Below are 15,746 nucleotides of genomic sequence, written 5' to 3'. Positions count from 1 at the left end.
CCTCCTGAGATCCCTCACTGTTTGGAAATCTACCATTGTGAATGCTATCCAGGGTGTAGAGAGGCATTTGCAACAAACAAATGCATACCTGGAGGGCATTCATTCTGGGCAGGCAGCCCAACAGAGAGCATTTCAGGCTCTGGCCTCAGCACTGATGGCAGCCATTTTCCCTGTGTTCAGCCTCCCCCCTCAAACTTCCTCCACCCAGACCCAATCCCCTGTACCTCACCCTATCCCAAGCACACCATCAGACCAGCATGCACACTCATCAACACACAAGAGTTCCTCAGGCAAACATAAGCACCACACATCCCACAGGCACTCACACAAGCACCATCCCCATGCAGACACAGCAACATCCACTGCCTCCACTGTGTCCCCCTCCTCCAGGTCCTCCTCCTCCCTGTCTGTCTCGTCTCCACTCACACTTTCATGCACTACATCCTCAGCCACTGCCTCCATCATCAGCACGCCCATCACCACACACCGCTCATGTGCACTCACCACCACCACTACCATTCACACATCCCCAGTGTCCTCTCCCAGTGTGTCAGTGAGCCCTCCTCCCAAAGTACACAGACACACACCCACCCAACAGCCATCCACCTCACAACAGCCTCCAGCCCATGCCCCTTCACCCAAATTCTGCAGATGTACACATCCTACAACCACTACTTCTACCTCCACTCCTAACCCCCCCATCTTCCCGTCCCAGTGTGTCTAAAAAACTCTTCCTGGCTAACATTGACCTCTTCCCTACACCTCCCCCCATCCTGCCCCTAGGGCCAGGCTTTCCAGGTCCCAGCCCAGCACCTCAGCCGCCACTTCCCCAGGCACAGTGGTGCCAGCAACTGCGGGCTCATCGAGAGCGCCACCCATCAGGGCTGCCAGTGTGCCACGTAGCGAGGGCAAGGACATTCCGCCACCTGCCAAGGTGAAAAAGGTGCCCACATCCCAGAGGGAGAAGCCGAAACTACCAGCCACCAAGGGCTCAGCAAAAACCAAAGGGGATAGTGGCAAGACAACTGCGGCACCATCAAAGCTGGGGAAGGGCCAAAAGCTGAAGAGCAGGTCAGGAGAGGGCACGGTGGCACCGACTGATGGACCAGTGTCACACTTTCTGTCCACAACCACGCCAACCTGTACGGTGGCGAACAACGCAAGCTGCCCCGCCACCACAACCGCCACCTGCGCCGCCACCGGCATGTCTTCAGCCTCAACAGCAGTCCCCGGCCTCTTCCCCAGTGAGCAGCTGTCCGAGGCTGCAGGAGACATCCTGCTGTGTCCCTCAGCAGGTGCTGACCCATGCACCGCCTCCAGTACCGCCGCCACAGACACCGCCACAAGCACCGTCACTGGCCCTCGTCCTCCTCGGACAAAGGCACCACCGCTGACATTGCTACCATCCCCAGTGGTCAGTCGTCTGAGGCTGGAGGAGAGTTCCTGGACCCTGGTCAGCTTCCATGAGGCATGACTTCCATCACTATTTGCACCTGCAGGTGGAAGGCGCAGCCGCAGCAGTGTGGGGTATGTCGTTGCCTCCATGGTGTATCATGCTACCTGAACCTCGCAAATCTCGTGGCACGCACACCCAGGTGAGGGAATTGTACCAGCCACACTGCACGTGGAGCACTCTGGTCACCATGCCCCCTCAAGAACCAGTGGAGTATCACATCCACTACCTCAGTCCTTGGCAGGATGAAGCACTCTGGGCACAAAGCTCCCTCCAGAACCAGTGGAGTATCACATCCACTACCTCAGTCCTTGGCAGGATGAAGCACTCTGGGCACAAAGCCCCCTCCAGAACCCGTGGAGTATCACATCCACTACCTCAGTCCTTGGCAGGATGAAGCACTCAGGGCACCATGCCCCCTCCAGAACCAGTGGAGACTGTTATCCACTTGAGAGACTGTGGCTTTGCGCTCCCCAGGGTAATGCAGTGGGCAAACCACCCACTGGAGAAACTTGAGAGACTGTGGTTTTGCACTCCCCAGGATAAAGCAGTGGGCAAACCACCCACTGGAGAGACTTGAGAGACTATGGCTTTTTACTCCCTAGGGTAAAGCAGTGGGCAACCCACCCACTGGAGAGACTTGAGAGACTGTGGCTTTCACTCCCCAGGATAAAGCAGTGGGCAAACCACCCGCTGGAAAGACTTGAGAGACTGTGGCTTTGCACTCCCCAGGCTACAGCAATGGGCATGGAGCCCCCGTGTGCAGCAGTGGCATCGTGCGTTCATCAGGCTGAGGTTCCCCCCCCCCTTGAGGTGCCTGTGTATTTTCGATCTGATGCCCCAGAAGTGTTCTCTCCGTTTAGAGTAATGTGTGGGCCTCGCCCATGCATTTTGGGCCCAGTAGTCCAAGGACAATGATTAGTACACTATCCAGACTTGTGTAGTCGGTGTACATATTGGTATATACTGAATTTGGAATTTTGACTAATGGATTTTTAATGATTACAATTGTTACAATAATTTCCTTTTGTCCTTGCGTTCTTCCAGGGGGTGGGGGGTGTATATGTAATGTTGCTGTATGTATTTGTGTGTATGTTGTTGTGTGTGAGGGTGGGGGTGTTGCGTGTTGCGTGTGTGTGTCACTCTCTTTCCTTCACCCCTCCCCTGTGTTGTAGGTGCAGTACTCACCGTGGTCGCCGCCGCTGCCGTTCGTACTCCTGGTAGAAGAGGAGGTAAACCAACATGGGTAACACCTGAAGTTCGGGCTATATGGCGTCCTGGTTCCTCGTTGGGTGTCGAGAGGTGAGTGTTTTCCCTTCTGTGTACTGTTTCCTCCGTGCTTTTGATAGCGTTGGTTCCGCCCCGGAAAAGGTGGCGGATAGGCCTATTGTAATACAGTGGGTGTTTTCCGCCTGTCTGTTGGTGGGGTCCGCCGCGCTGTTTGTTTCTACCGCCGTGGTGGTCGGAGTGTTAAAGTGGCTGTCTATGTTGGCGATTTCTGCCAAAGTCGTAATCCCATTTTGTTTTCCGCCGGCCTGTTTGTGGTATTAGCGCCGCTTTAACACCGACCGCCAGGGTTGTAATGAGGGCCAAAATCTTTTTGGTCCTGAAACATCAGGGAACAGGAGGCAAGCTCTATCCAAGCCCTTGGACAGCAGTTCTTCACCACAGCCAGAGAGCAGCAAGGCAGCAGGGCAACAGCAAGGCAGCAGTCCTTCACAGAAAGCAGATAGGTGAGTCCTTTGAGCAGCCAGGCATGTTTTCTTGGCAGGATGCAGGTTCTGGTTCAGGTTCTCTTCTCCAGGAAGTGTCTAAGTTGGTAGAGGCAGAGGCACTGTTTGAATACCCAAATGTGCCTTTGAAGTAGGGGAGACTTCAAGGAGTGTCTTAGAAGTGCACAAGGTCCCCTTTTAGTTCTATCCTGTCAGCCAGGGTCCCAGTAGAGGGTGTGGCAGTCCTTTGTGTGAGGGCAGGCTACTGTCCTTTGACATGCAAGTGTCAAGCCCTCCACCCTCCCAGCCCAGGAAGACCCATTCAAAATGCAGATTTATGCAGGTGAGGCTGAGTATCCTGTGTCTGGGGTGTGTCTGAGTGAATGCACAAGGGAGCTGTCAACTAAACTCAGCCAAACGTGAATTGTAAGGCACAGAAGAATTTAAGTGCAGAGAAACCCTCACTTTCTAAAAGTGGCATTTCTAAAATAGTAATATTAAATCCACCTTCACCAGTCAGCAGGATTTTGTATCACCATTCTGGCCATACTAAATATGACCTTCCTACTCCTTTCAGATCAGCAGCTACCACTCAAACAGTGTATGAAGGCAGCCCCAATGTTAGCCCATGAAGGGAGCATGCCTCACAGCAGTGTAAAAGGAATTTAGGAGTTTTTCTCTGCCAGGACATGTAAACTACATAGGTACCTGTCCTGCCTTTTGCCCGCACTGCACCCTGCCGTAGGGGTTACCCAGGGCACACCTTAGGGGTGACCTATATGTAGGAAAAGGGGAGTTTTAGGTATGGCGAGTACTTTTAAATGGCAAGTCGAATTGGCAGTGAACCTGCACACACAGGCCTTGCAATAGCAGGCCTGAGACAAGGTTAAGGGGCAACTTAAGTGGGTGGCACAACCAGTGCGACAGGCCCACTATTAGCATTTAATCTACAGGCCCTGGGCACATATAGCGCACTCTATTAAGGACTTATAAGTACATTAAATAGTCCAATTGGGTATGATCCGATGTTACCATGTTTAAAGGGGGGGAGAGAGCATATGCACTTTAGCACTGGTTAGCAGTGGTAAAGTGCGCAGAGTCTTAAAACCAGCAAAAACAGTATCTAAAAAGTGGAGGGAGGCAGGCAAATGTTAGGGGTGACCACCCTATGGCTGTTAGATCTAACATGTGATCCCCCAGCTGAAAGTTGGGAGAGCTACCCAACCTCCTGGGAGCTTTCATCACTAAGGCGGAAGTATCTGGAGAGACCATCCGCATTGGCATGGTCAATCCCAGGCAATGCTCCACCGTAAAGTCCATCCCATGTAGGGAAATGGACCACCTCAAGAGTTTAGGATTCTCACCCCTTATCTGCATGAGCCATTTGAGGGGCCTGTGGTCTTTCTGAATTCCGACGTAAGTCCCAAACAGGTATTTTCTCAGCTTCTTCAGTGCCCAGACCACTGCAAATGCTTCTCCTTCAATAGCACTTCACCTCTGATCCCGTGGTATTAGTCTTCTGCTTATAAAGGCTACTGGCTAGTCCAAGCCCTCCTCATTTATCTGTGCTAGAACAGCCCCTATGCCATGCTCTGAAGCGTCTGTCTGCACAATAAATTCCTGGGAGTAGTTAGGGGCCTTGAGCACGGGGCTGTGCACATGGCTTCCTTCAGGGAATCAAAGGCCTTCTGACAAGCCTCTGTCCAATTCACCAACCTAGGTTGCTTTTTGGAAGTAAGTTCTGTCAAGGGTGACACAATGGTTCCATAGCCCTTGACAAACCTACGGTAGTATCCATTGAGGTCTAAGAAGGCTATCACTCCGGTCTGTGTTGTAGGTGGTTGCCAGGCCTTGATAGTTTCAACCTTTGCCTGGAGAGGCTGCACCTTGTCACCACCTACTAGGTGTCCCAGGTACACCACGGGACCCTGCCCAATCTGGCACTTACTAGCCTTGATGGTCAGGCCTGCCTGTTGCAGAGCGTGAAGCACCTCTTTGAGGTGGAGCAGGTGTTCCTCCCAGTTGGAACTATTAGACAGCTATGTCATCTAGGTAGGCTGCGCAGTAGGCATTCTTGCCGGCTAGGACCCTGTTAACCAACCGTTGGAAGGTAGCAGGGGGATTTTTCAACCCAAAGGGCATCACCCGGAACTTGTAATAGCCATCAGGTGGGGAAAACGCAGATCTCTCTTTAGCCCCCTCAGTCAAGGCGATCTGCCAGTACCCTGATGTGAGATCAAAAGTACTTAGGGGCATATTTATACTCCGTTTGCGCCGGAATTGCGTCGTTTTTTTTAACGCAATTTTGACGCAAAACTAACTCCATATTTATACTTTGGCGTTAGACGTGTCTAGCGCCAAAGTCCATGGAGTTTGAGTCATTTTTTAGCGTGGACACCTACTTTCCGTTAATGAGATGCAAGGTAGGCGTTCACGTCTAAAAAATCGACTCCGAGGCATGTGCGTCGGATTTATACTCCCGGGCAAAATTCACGTCCGGGAGTGGGCGGGTCAAAAAAAATTACATACGGCCGCTTTTGCGCCGTGTTTTAGCGCCTGCAAAAGACAGGCGTTAAGGGACCTGTGGGCTTTGAAGGAGCCCAGAGGTGCCCTCCCATGCCCCCAGGGACACCCCCTGTCACCCTTGCCAACCCCAGGAGGACACCCAAGGTGGGAGGGACCCATCCCAGGGACATTAAGGTAAGTTCAGGTAAGTGTTTTGTTCTTTTTTTTTTGTGGCATAGGGGGGCCTGATTTGTGCCCCCCTACATGCCACTATGCCCAATGACCATGCCCAGGGGACATAAGTCCCCTGGGCATGGCCATTGGGCAAGGGGGCATGACTCCTGTCTTTGCTAAGACAGGAGTCATTTCTATGGGGGTTGGGAGTCGAAAAAAATGGCGCAAATCGGGTTGAGGCGAAAAAGTCATTTTTTTCCACACACACCAGGCAGCGCCGGCGGCTAACGCCGGCTAACGTCATTGATTAAATACGGCGCCCGCATGGCGCTTCAGAATGGCGTTAGCCGGCGCAAATGTTTTTGACGCAAAACTGCGTTAGCGCAGTTTTGCGTCAAAAAGTATAAATATGGCCCTTAGGAACTTGGCAGCGCCTAGCCTGTCAACAAGCTCATCAGCTCGGGGGATGGGGTGAGCGTCAGTCAATGTGACTGAGTTGAGACCCCGGTAGTCCACAAAGAACTGAAGTTCTTGTTTTAGCACCTGGGCAGCAGCCTTAGGTACCAGCACCACAGGGCTGGCCCAGGGACTGCTGGACTTCTCAATAACCCCCAGGGCCAACATCTTGGAGACCTCTGCCTTGATGCTGACCTTCACCTTCTCTGACAAACTGTAAATTTTGTTCTTTACAGGGGGACTGTCTCCTGTGTCAATGTCATGGACACACAGATGGGTGAGTCCAGGAGTAAGTGAAAACAGGGAAGAGAACTGCTCCACCAACTCATAGCATTCTCCTCTCTAATCTAGAGTCAGGGAGTCAGAGAGATTAACACCCTCTACTGACCCATCACTCTCTTTGGCAGAGAGGAGGTCGGGGAGAGGTTCACTCTCCTCTTCCATGCCCTCATCTGTCAGAAGGAGCATACTGACCTCAGACCTCTCAAAATGAGGCTTGAGTTGGTTATGATGGAGAACCCTTAGGTGGTGTCTAGGGGTCTTGAGGTCCACTAGGCAAGTGGCCTCTCCCTTCTGCTCCTTGATCTCAAATGGGCCAGACCAGCAGTCCTGGAGAGCCCTAAGCTCTACTGGCTCCATCACCCAAACCTTGTCATCAGGTGAGAACTCAACCAGAGTGGCCTTCCAGTCATACCACTCCTTCATCACCTCTTGACTGGCCTCAAGGTTACTCTTGGCCTGCTTCCAAAAGCTTTGGGTTTGGTTGCGGATGGCCAGCATGTAGCTGACCACAACCTGGGGAGGTCTCTTGGAAGCTTTCTCCCAGCCCTCCTTGACTATGCTTAGCGGTCCCCTGACAGGGTGACTATAGAGAAGCTCAAAGGGGCTGACCTCCACCCCTTTCTGTGGCACCACTCTATAAGCAAGCAGCAGGCATGGCAAGAGGACGTCCCACTTACGCCTCATGGCCTCAGGTAGGCCAGTGATCATGCCTTTAAGGGTCTTGTTGAATCTCTCAACAAGCCCATAGGAATGAGGATGATAATGGGTGGTAAACTGGTAGGTCACCCCACACTCATCCCACATGGACTTCACGTATGCAGACATGAAGTTTGTGCCTCTGTCAGACACAACTTCCTTAGGGAATCCCACACGGGTAAATATTCCCATCAGGGCTCTGGTCACCACTGGTGCAGTCACTATTCTCAGAGGAATTGCCTCTGGATAGCGGGTGGCATGGTCCACCAAAACCAGGATTAACCTGTTGCCCAAGGCAGTTTTGAGGTCCAGGGGACCAGTGACGTAGATGCCCACCCTTTCAAAGGGGGTGCCAATGACCGGGAGTGGGATCATGGGGGATTTAAGCCTTTTCCCTGTCTTCCCACTAGCCTGGCAGGTGGGGTAGGCCCTGCAGAAATTATCTGAGGCTACCCACATTCTAGGTCAATGGAAGTGGGTGACAAGCCTGGCAAATTTCTTGTCTTGGCCCAAATGTCCTGCCAGGGGGATGTCGTGAGCCAGACCCAGCAGGAAGGCCTAATAATACTGAGGGTCCACCAGCACACATGCTGCCCCAATGGCCGGAACCTTAGGCTCACTGTAAAGGAGATCATTCTCCCAGTAGATATGTGATAACCAGAGGCTTCACCAGCTGCTTGGGCTGTGGCCTGTTGCCTCAGACCCTCAAGGATGGGGCATTTCTTCTGCTCCTTGCAGAATTCTGCCCTGGTTGGCCCACCCTCTACTTGCCAGCCAGAAAGTTCAGGCAGGTTGCCCAGGTCAGCTGTGTCCTCACCAGTTGGCTCAGGGGCCTCCTCTTTCTCAGGGGCCCCGTCCACCACCGTGGGAACATTTGAGGTGGGATTCCAGCGCCTCTTGCCCTTCCTCTTTGCAGCTGTCTGGGCCATTGTTCCAGGATCCAGACGCCCTTGATTCCCTTCCTGGGCAGCCATGGACCTTGTGGTCATGCAGAACCACTCCTCAGGCAAACCTAACATCTACAGGTGGGATCTGAGCTCTACTTCCTTCCAGGCAGTATGCTCAAGATCATTGCCTAACAGATAATCTACAGGCATAGCAGGACTCACAGCTACTTTCAGAGTACCAGAGACTCCCCAACTCAAAGGGAACCAGAGCCACTGGTAGGTGACTCTCACAATTGTCAGTGACTATGACCTCGTGGAATGTATTAGGGAGTATCTGCTTTGCTGACACCAGCTGACTCAACAGTAGTCATACTGGCTCCTGTGTCATGCATAGCCTCCACCCTTTGCCCAGGATTTTGCATCACCATTCTGGCCATACTAAATATGACTTTCCCATAGGCACCTATGTGTTTTGGACCCTCCTTTGTCTTCTGCATCTGACCGGCCCTGAGTTACTGGTGCTGTGGCTTTGAGGTTGCCTTGAACCCCCAACGGTGGGCTGCTTATGTCCGGGAGACTGACTGTGTAAGTGCTTTACTTACCAGAGAAACTAATGTTTACTTACCTCCCCCAGGAACTGTTGATTTTTGCAGTGTCCACTTTTAAAATAGCTATTTGCCATTTTAACCAAAACTGTGTGTACTACTGTTTTAAATCAAAGTTCTATACTTACCTGTGTGAAGTACCTTGCAGTTTATGTACTTACCTCAAATTTGAATCTTGTGGTTCTGAAAATAAATTAAGAAAATATATTTTTCTATATGAAAACCTATTGGTCTGGAGTTAAGTCTTTGAGTGTGTGTACCTCATTTATTGCCTGTGTGTATACAACAAATGCTTAACACTACCCTTTGATAAGCCTACTGCTCGACCACACTACCACAAAATAGAGCTTTAGTATTATCTAATTGTGCCACTATCAACCTCTAAGGGGAACCCTTGGGCTCTGTGCACACTGTCTCTCACTTTGAGATAGTATATACAGAGCCAACTTCCTACATTGGTGGATCAGCAGTGGGGTCTAATACTTTGCATTTGCTGGACTACTCAGCCAATACCTGATCACACAACTAAAATTAAACAAAAATTGTCACTAGAAATTGATTTTTGCAATCTGACTATTTTTAAAAAATTGTAAAAGTCCTTCTAGGGCCTTGTGTAAGTCCCTGTTAGCATTTCTTTTGAAGTTTATAAGTTTGTAAAAGTTAGGATTTAAGTCCTAGAAGTAGTTTTTAGATTCTTAAAAAGTAATCCCAACATTTAGAGTGATAATGAGTCAGACAGATGAGATGGTGATGGAACTCAACCTCACCCCTTACCTGCATCTAGGGATGTCAGAATTAAGGTCTCTCTGTAAAATAAAAAAGATGAAGACTGGGTCCAACCCTACAAAGGCAAAGCTCCAGGAGGTCTTGGCAGAGTTCACAAGGGTCCACTCCTCTGATGTGGAGGATACACCTTCAGATGGGGAAGTTAGTGAACAGGAGGAAGAACTCACCCTTCCTGTCCTAATTATGGAGAACAGGGTTCTCAGAACCCTGACTCCACAAATCATAGTCAGAGAGCCTGGTTCTTCCACAGGGGAGACCAGTGCCTCTGTAAGCATTGAGGTCAGCCTCAATGAAGAGGACCTCCTGTTAACAAGGATGGCCAAGAGATTGACTTGTGGAGAAGTGGAGAAGTGTGGCACAATGGTTAGAGTGGCAGACCCTGAAGCAGAGATCTGGCTCAAGACCTGGGTTCAAGTCCCGCTTCGGCAGGTCTTGGGCTCAATTCCCTTGGACCAGATAATTCTCACCTCGGTGCCTAATCTAATTAATGAGTGCAACTCTGGGCAATAGCTTGCTTAATCTCCCCAACAGCGCTTGGATGCTTGGCTTCACCCTGGGGGTGCCCAGGAGTGGGCACCTCACAGGGAAAAGCCAGGAGGGGTTCCATAGCGGTATGAGTACAGAGCCTTGAGACCCTAACGGGTGAGTAGTGCACTATACAAGTGCAAAGTTTACAGTTTTATTTTGGAGAAGCAGCCATAGAAAGGGAAAGAAAAGAAATGGGCTTAAGTCCCATAAATGGTGGCAGCAACTTAAATAGGGTCAGAGAGAACACTAACATCCTAAAAATCCCCAAAGGGATTGTAACTAAATATGAAAATGGTGATGACATCACCGAGTATTTCACAGCTTTTGAGAGGGCTTGTGCAACCAGAAAAGTAAGTAGATCTCACTGTGGAGCTCTTCTTTGGGAAATGTTCACTGGATAGACTCCTCACATTCTCTGGTAAAGATGCAGAATCCTATGACCTCATGAAGGCTACCCTGTTTGAGGGCTTTGGATTCTCAACTGAGGAGTACAGGATTAGGTTCAAGGGGACTCACAAATCCTCAAGAAAGACCTAGGTTGATTTTGTTGACTTCTCAGTCAAAACACTAGATGGTTGGATAACGGGCAGTGGTGTAAGTGATTATGATGGGCTGTATAATGTATTTATGAAAGAACATCTGTTAAGTAATTGCTTCAAAGACAAATTGCATCAACATCTGGTAGACCTAGGACCAATTTCTCCCCAAGAATTGGGAAAGAAGGCAGACCACTGGGACAAGACTACGGTGAGCAAGACTTCAACAGGGGGTGACCAAAAGAAACGGGTCACAAAGCCTCCCCAGGGGAAGAGTGGTGAGATATCCAAGGACAAAAGTAAAGAATCTTCTACAGGGCACCAAAAACCTGCTCAAGCGGGTGAGCCCCAAGCCTCTTCACAGTCCACAAATGGGTATAAGGGTACAAACTTTGATCCCAAGAAAGCCTGGTGTCAAAACTGTAAACAGCATGGAAAACAAACTGGAGACAAGGCCTGTCCAAAGAAAAGTCCCACAACAACAACTTCTCCAGTTAGTACTGTAGTGAATTCTAGTTTGTTTTAATGGGATAACAGGAGTTAGCTTAGCCTTTGGCTTGCAGACTCGTGCCCCAGTCACCTAGTGACTTTTAAACTACTTAGCTTGCTCTGTCTTAGACCAATTATTTAATTAATTCATCTAAGATGGCTGCCTTATTTACAGTTAGGCCCTTTTGTTTAGAGTTATGTTATCAGTGTCACCGCGGTAGGGCGTCAACTCAAGCGACAAAGACAAGCATTCTGTGTTATCTATTGTTTTGGAAAAACCTACTTCAGGGGTCCAAGTAGATCTGCATAAATACATCACACTTTAGACAGATAATCAGAGGGATTCCGATCAGATACCATTGCGCTATCAATGCCACACGTCGCCTTGACGCTGTCCCGGACTTCGTGTTCTTCCGAAGTCTGAGCTCAAGACCTCATTTCAAGGTAATAAGGGTTGGGGGTTCCTTCCAGGGACATTGCATTGGCAGATTAGGTTTAAAATACCCAGCTCTCCTCTAGGTAGAAGGTTAGGCATATCACAATAGGGTACTAGGACATATCATACACTTTGGCCAGCATTACAACCCTGGGGGTCGGTGTTAAAGCGTCAGTAATTCCACCAACAGGCCGGCGGTAACAAAAATGGAATCATGACCACGGCGGAAACCGGCAACATAGACAGCCACTTTAACACTCCAACCACCACTGTGGTAGCAACAAATACCGTGGCAGTAACCACCAATAGCCAGGCGGAAGACGGCGGAAACTGCCAACATAGACAGCCACTTTAACAGTCCAACCGCCACTGTGGTAGCAACAAATACCGTGGCGGTAACCACCAACAGCCAGGCTGAAGACAATGTACCGCCCACCCCATTACAACCCGCCCATCTGCCAGCTTTTCCAGGGTGGTACCAACGCCAGAAACAGCACAGCGAAAACAGTAATTTGTAGGGAAACCACTTACCTCTCGACACTCAAGGAAGAACCAGGACGCCATGGAGCCTCAGCTGCAGGTCCTCCCCATGCTGGTGTACCTTCTCATGTACCAACGGCAACGACGACAAGCACGGTGAGTACTGCACCTAGCAAATAGGGGTGGGAGGAAAAAGAGAGTGACACACCCACGCAACACGCAACATCCCCACCCCCACCCTCACCCCCAACACCATAAACACAAACACAAGCAACAACATTACATATACCCCCCCATAACCCTCTGGAATAACTCAAGGACAAAAGGAATGGAGTCAAATGAGTGTTATATTAGAAATAGACAGAAATACATTAATATATAAAAAAAAAGTATTTACAAAATATACAATATTTACAAAAGGCGGGACAATGTCCACTCAAAATGTCCGTGGCCTACTGGCCAAAACACATAGGCCAAGCCCACACTTGACTCCTGCCTCAATATGGAGAGAACACTGCAGGGGCATCAGGTCGAAAACACACAGGCACCTCAGGGGGAGGATGAAGGGGGGTGCACCTCAGCCGGAAGACGGTAAAACACCACTGCTTCTGGATGGGGCTCCTTGCCCACAGCAATGTCCAGGGGAGTGAAAGCCGCAGTCTCTCAAGTGGGTGGTTTGCCCACTGCTTTTTCCTGGGGAGTGAAAAGACACAGGTGGTCATTCCAACCTCGGCGGTAAAAGGCGCTCACCGCCAGACAGAAGACCACCATAACACCGCCGCTGTTGCGGTAAACCGCCACGGTCATTCTGACACACACTAGGCAAACCGCTAAAATACCGCCATCCACAAAAGTCCGCCACACCAAAGGTCAGCGATAAACTGGCGATGACCAAACCTCCACCGTCACGCCAACTGAAATACGCCCATGCCATTACGACCCACGAATCCACGCGGCGGTCTTTCAACCGCGGTATTCTATTGGCAGTACACACTGCCGCGGTCGAAATACACATACACCTACAAAACACTACCACAATGGACAATTCGAAATACAAACACCTGATACACATACACACACCACTCCCACACACCCAATACATTATAAAACACACACCCACATCACCCACAAACCCCTACGACCAGAAATTTCGAACGAAGACCAGAGAGAGACACCACAGTCTACAAACAAGCATCCACAGGCACACAATACCAATACCCACAGAACTTCCACGCACCTCACACAACACACCACTAAATAGCACCCCACCTATCACTACACACTCCACCCCACACATCATCCACACCACCCCATGGCACCTCAAAGACACCCCAGGTTCTCAGATGCTGAACTCAGGGTCATGGTGGAGGAAATCCTACGAGTAGAGCCCCAGCTGTTCGGGACACAGGTGCAGCACACCACCATTGCCAGGAAGATGGAGCTATGGAGCAGAATAGTGGACAGGGTCAACGTTGTGGGACAGCACCCAAGAAATCGGGATGACATCAGGAAGAGGTGGAACGACATACGGGGGAAGGTGCGTTCCATGGTATCAAGGCACAACATCGCGGTACAGCGGACTGGCGGCGGACCCCCACCTCCTCCCCCCGAATTTACAACATGGGAGGAGCAAGTCTTGAACATCCTGCATCCTGAGGGCCTCGCTGGAGTAGGCGGAGGAATGGACTCTGGTAAGTCTCATCTTCACTACTTCATCCCCCCCACCCCACCTGCATGCCAACTCATACCCCCACCCTCACCCCCTTCTCAACTACCCCTTGCAAATGTCTCACCATCACAACCCACCCATCCCAAATCTTAGCCCTGCATGCGGCCCCAAAGCATGGACACCCATCACCAAAGCATGCCCAATGCACGTACCCATCACCCCCCCCCCAAACACCGTCACAACAGCCCCCACAAAGGAATGCCAGCACTGGGGTACACGGGCACCCACCCATTGCACGCCATTGGCACACACAGAAGCAATAACCATACTTTTATACCCCTGCAGGACCCGAACGCCAGGTCACCGCGCAGGAGGGTCCACAAATGTCCCCTCCACCCCCAGAAGAGGCCCACAGTGATGACAGCAGCTCTGTCTCCCTGGATCTAGATGACCAGCCCGGTCCATCGGGGACCTCGGGACAGTCGGTTCCCCTCAGACAGGCACAGGCCACAGCAGACCTTCCCCCCTCTGGGAACACCAGCACAGCACCCACCCAGCGGGCCCATACCTCTGTCCCCAGGACACGTCAATCAGCGGTGTGTCCACCACTACAGGAAACCCATGGTAACCCACCAACAACAACAGGGACCTGGGGGCAGTGGTAGTGGGCACACGGTCCAGGGGACGGAGGCCCAAGGAAACAGGGGAACTGGGAGGGCAGCTGTGCGACAGGGGGGGGACAGGCCAAGGGAACCCACTCTCCACGAGGCCCTCTCCTCCATCATGGGAGCATACCACCGCTCCCAGGAGACGATGGCGACGGTCCTGGCCAGGTTTCAGGAAATCCAGCTTCTGCAGGAACAACAGTATATGAGGTTCAGGGAGGAACTGAGAAACATCAGTACCGCCCTGGGTACCATCGTAGTGGTCCTGAATGAGTTAATCTCCACATTGCGGACCACTATGGCACCTCAAAGGGCCCCTGACACTAGCATGGACCAAGAACAGGCTACCATCTCCGCCCGCGCTAGTGGACAGGAGGCCCCGACAGAAGACCAACAGGCCACCAGAACCCCACCCCCTGCAGAAGGTGAACCACCCCGCAAGCGGGCCCTGAGATCCAGGAAGAAGACAGAGTAACATGTCAAGACCCCCGCCAGCAAAGGATACCGCCCTGATTGTCATCCCACTGTCCCACATTGTCACCCTGTCCAACCTTAAACTGCCCCTGCTCCACTTCCCACAGGCATTTGGACAATGCACCTGTGAACCTGATAGTCTGGACTCTGCCATGGACAATCCTCCACCATCACCCCTCACCGATTTGCAACCACCCATCCAAATTAGAGCACTTGAATAAACACACTTATTGCACATAAACAATCTGGAGTCTGTCTGTGATTTTAACAAATGTATTAGACATGACAGTGCCAAAATTGTTATTCACATAGTGATGTCAAAAAACCGCTGTCACACAGCTGTAGTCCATGGGGAAACTAAGCAGATGTCACGCAGTGGGGTCCACAGCTCTGAAAACGGAAGGGAAAGTCACAACACAGTTACCATACACTGGGGGAAAAAGTCAGACAGTAGAGAGGTAGGAGTCTTTAAGTAAATGTAATATGCTGGTGTGTACTCTTACCTGTGTGTCACTGAAAGTATTGCTCTATTACTGTGTTCCTATTGTCTATGTCGTCCTCTTCGGCTTCCTCTTCTTCACTCTCCACAGGCTCCACAGCTGCTACAACACCACCATCTGGACCATCCTCCGGCAGAAAAGGCACCTGGCGGCGCAAAGCCAGGTTGTGAAGCATACAGCAGGCCACGATGATCTGGCACACCTTCTTTGGTGAGTACATTAGGGATCCACCTGTCATATGGAAGCACCTGAACCTGGCCTTCAGGAGGCCAAAGGTGCGTTCGATCACCCTCCTAGTCCGCCCATGGGCCTCACTGTAGCGTTCCTCTGCCCTGGTCCTGGGATTCCTCACTGGGGTCAATAGCCAGGAAAGGTTGGGGTAACCAGAGTCCCCTAATAGCCACACACGGTGC

Source organism: Pleurodeles waltl, chromosome 3_1 (assembly GCF_031143425.1).
Source record: "Pleurodeles waltl isolate 20211129_DDA chromosome 3_1, aPleWal1.hap1.20221129, whole genome shotgun sequence".
Classification (NCBI taxonomy): Eukaryota; Metazoa; Chordata; class Amphibia; order Caudata; family Salamandridae; genus Pleurodeles; species Pleurodeles waltl.
This window is presented reverse-complemented; position numbering follows the sequence as displayed.